The sequence below is a fragment of the Triticum aestivum genome, chromosome 4A (assembly GCF_018294505.1).
Source record: "Triticum aestivum cultivar Chinese Spring chromosome 4A, IWGSC CS RefSeq v2.1, whole genome shotgun sequence".
NCBI lineage: Eukaryota > Viridiplantae > Streptophyta > Magnoliopsida > Poales > Poaceae > Triticum > Triticum aestivum.
The window spans coordinates 724,003,586-724,007,846 of record NC_057803.1 but is presented as its reverse complement, the minus strand read 5'-3'; the positions used below and the strand labels follow the sequence as shown (position 1 = coordinate 724,007,846).

Sequence of the window (4,261 nt, the reverse complement as noted above, 5' to 3'; positions counted from 1 at the left end):
TCTATTAAACAAACTTGAAAGACAACAAGAACTCCGGCTACAAATTAGGCTGCACTCCATCGATCCATCCATCAGTAGGATATCGACTAGTCCTAGTGAACAATGGTGAACCGCGTGCACTGGCATTTGCTCAAGCTCCTCCTCCTGCTCATCGCTAACGACCTCCTCTCAGCGGAAGCAGCACAGCAAACCAAAGAGGTAATGTAGCGGCAGCCTTGTTACTCTTCTCTTTTATGATTGCAACCTGCCAGTGTGCGTCAAAATTTGCTTCATGACACATCATAACCGAAGAATCATGTGCTTTGAGATTCATGTCATATTTTCTGATTTTTGACAAAAATTGCCTGGTTTTAATATTGAGAACCATTATTTTTTTAGAATCAACTTGTCTTGTTCCGAAGTATTATATATAATGCTATATTGGTTTGTATCCTTGTTTCAAACTGTATTGTAATGTTTCATTCCAAATTCGCTCTGAAACAAGTGCACACTTATTTATTGGTATACATAAAAAATTATGATATATACTTTCAAACAAATTGGTTACGGCACTCATTGCGCCTCAACAGCCGCGGGCGCGATTGTGGAGGGCGCCGACTACTACGGCCTGGCCCGGGGTGCGGCCAAGGGTGGCGCGCCGGCCGCGCGCGTGGCCTCGTACAAGGTGTGCACTGAGGACGAGAACGGATGCTCTGGCTCAGTGCTACTCAAGGCCATCGACGACGCGGTGAGCGACGGGGTGGACGTGATCTCCATCTCCATTGGCAAGACCACTACCGACACAACGCCAGACGTACTCTCCGACCCTGTTGCACTCGGAGCCTTCCACGCACACCAGAGTGGCGTCCTCGTGGTCTGCTCCGCTGGCAACGACGGGCCCGACCCATCCACCATTGTCAACTCCGCGCCGTGGATCCTCACGGTCGCCGCCTCCACCATCGACCACGCTTTCCACTCCAGTGTAGTCCTCGGCAATGGGAAGGTATTCAAGGTACGGTACACTAGTGCGCCATTGCCATTGCCATGCATGTTTCACTGCTTCTTATTCCTCGATATCAACACGATGCGGCATGTCAATTATCATGTCATGTCAGGGTGTCGCCATAAACTTCTCCAACCAAAGCCGTAGTGGAGAGCGCTACCCTCTGGTGTTTGGGGCCCAAGCGGCTACCCGGCGCACGCCAGCGTCCGAGGCAAGGTACATACACACAATAACACCATACATTTTGAATTTGAAGAGTTGATCGATTGTTCACCATACAACTCATGAATTGCAGTGCACTGTAGCAATTGTTATCTGGGATCGCTGCGCAAGCGCAAGGTGTCTGGGAAGATTTTGGTGTGCGTCCGCACAGACTCGATGATTACGCGGAGGATAACGAAGCTCGTCGCCGAGGACTCTGGGGCGAGGGGGCTGGTGTTGATCGACGACAAGGCCATGGAGGCACCGATCGACACCGGCAGCTTCCCCTTCTCCCAAGTGGGCTCATACGCCGGCACACACATACTGCGGTACATTAACTCCACCAAGTGAGTCACGAAACAAATGCTCCTAGTACTACCCCCTCTATCTGGTCGGATATGTAGGGCCTGATTCATATTTCAAGATTTATTTTGATGGTGAAAAATATCAATAATTTACTATCGAGATGTGTGCATACAAAAATATACGGTTGAATTCATATTGTAAAGAAGTTTTTCAAAGGTATGAACTTTATGATAAAGATCTCGTACATTATTGATTTTGTCGACAGGCAATGTAAATCACGAAATACAAATTAAGCCCTTTTTTCCATGTATGGAAAGAATTGAAATGAATGACGATCGAACTATCGATGTTTCAGGAATCCAACGGCGGTGATCCTCGCCACAGAGGACGTCACGTTGTTCAAGCCTGCACCCGTGGTGGCATCCTTCTCGGCCCGCGGCCCTGCTGCCCTCACCGAATCCATCCTCAAGCCCGATCTGATGGCGCCCGGGGTCAGCATCCTCGCCGCGATGCCGCCCATGAACATGTAGGACGTCCCCGCCGGCAAGAAGCCCTCGTCATTCTCCATCAAGTCCGGCACTTCCATGGCCTGCCCGCACGTCGCCGGTGCCGGTACCTTCCTCAAGTCCGCCCACCCGCGCTGGTACCCATCCATCATCAGATCAGCTCTCATGACCACAGGTGCGTGCCTCTGAAAGCAAAGCAAAGAGGCCGTGCATTTCTGACCAAAACAATCGGCCTGCATGCAGCGACGCCGAGAAACAACGTTGGACTGCCGGTGGCGAGCAGCAGTGGCGCGGCGGCGACCGGACACGACATGGGTGCGGGCGAGATCATACCGCTTCATGCGCTCAGTCCAGGACTAGTGTTTGACACCACCACAAGGGACTACCTCCACTTCCTCTGGTACCAGGGCTACAAGGACAAGGTCATCCGCAAGGTCTCGGGCGACGCCCAGTTCACCTGCCCGCGTGGCGCACCCTCGCCGGACCTCATCGCAAAGAGCGTCAACTACCCGTCTATCTCCGTGCCGCGGCTAGCGGCCCGGAAGCGGTTCGCCGTGTCGCGCACCGCCACGACCACGAACGTCGGGCGGTCTAACGCGACGTACAAGGTGGCCGTCGAGGCGCCGCCGGGCCTCTTGGTGAAGGTGTCGCCTAAGCGGTTGCTGTTCTTAAGGCGATGGGCCACGGCGGCGTACGAGGTGAGCTTCACTCAAGCCGGGGCCAGGAAGGGGTACGCGTACGGCGCAGTCGCCTGGTCGGATGGAGTGCACTCGGTCCGGACGCCGTTCGCCGTTAATGTCGTCTGATTGTGTATCTGCCTCTTCGTTTCATTTTAATTTTATTTTCGCCACTAGTAGATGTTTTGTTAAGTGTGTTCTACATATATAATTTGTTCCGCACTTCTCCATCTCGATCTGTATGTTGCATCACAGGTGTGCTGGTTCAATACAGGGCCTGAAACGTAACTGTGCTACTCCCAGTTGTTAGAATGACAAAGTCATAACAAGAAAATAGTGCAACTCCATCAGTCAGTTTTAGAGGAGTCATAAACATCAGCCGGACAGTACAAAATGCTGTTCAAGGCAAATGGGATAAGCACTGTTTGCTGGTAGGAGAAACTCTAGAACAAATAAAATGGAAGGAAAGCATGTCGCGCACGCACAAACACACATGATCAATTAAAGTTCCCAAGAAACATAACTGTGATGATAGTAGATCCAATTGAAATCTTCAACAATTTGTTCTGTGAAAACAACCACACTTAGTAAACAAGATTGTAATGATCCATGAGATATGTCTATTTGGCCCTCTTCAAACTAATGTTCCACTTTGCAACCGGTGTGATTTAATACAGTCAAACAAAATATGACCAGTATGGGTCAAAGTAGAAATACAGTACTGTCCATCACGGTCAATGTGACAATGGGAATGTCAAGACCACCCCGTGATATATCCCATTCTTCTAGAATGCGGTGGTACAAGAACATAATTTGTGATTGCTACATCCAAATTATGATAGAGCAATACGAGAGAACTCGTGACACATGCTGCAACAGCGGTGTTAGGTGCAAAGGCAGATACCAAGCTTGTAATAAAAAAACGACACGAGCAAGTAGGCCGCACATAAGTGCAAAAGTCCGGCTCCAAATATACAAACACTGCCGGAACAGGGCTCGATGCCGACGGCCAAAGATATGCCGACGGCCCCAGTCATCTACTCCAGGCTCGATGCTGACGGCCAAAGATATGCCGACGGCCAAAGATATGTCGTCCAATCGATACAGCTGCTGACCCATGTTTTTAATTCCGCTTAATCTCTCTCCCGGTGCCCTAATGCAACGCAAGACCAAATTCTTGCTCATCATTCCGGGGCCTGAATACCCGAGGAAGCAATGGCGTGTGTTTATGCAGCCACTGGTGGATGATTTGCTCCATTCTTGGATCTGCAGAGAAATTTCTTGATGAAAGTTTGGTTGCACTATTGCATGGATGGCTTTCCCGGCTATGATCTATTCTGCCGATGGTGTACAAGTGGGAAGATGCCTTGCCCAGTGTGCATCTAGGCCTTGTGTTTCATTTGGCTGAAGAAGGGTGGCAAGTATGTTGCCTTTGACCTGCATCGTCTGTTCCTCCCTCCAGACCATCCTGATAGGGAAGACAAGAAGAACTTCACAAAAGGCCTAGTCGTCCATGAAGTAAACGAGATTCCAACGTTTTCTGGTGCAGATGTGCTTGCTCAGCTGAAAGCTCTTAAGCCTGGCGGCGA

General features: G+C 50.2%; 1 pseudogene; it reads left to right on the top strand.

The window, feature by feature from the left end:
* The first annotated feature begins 249 nt into the window (after positions 1 to 249).
* Positions 250 to 3,075, top strand: LOC123083404 (CO(2)-response secreted protease-like; annotated as a pseudogene).
* Positions 3,076 to 4,261: the final 1,186 nt, after the last annotated feature.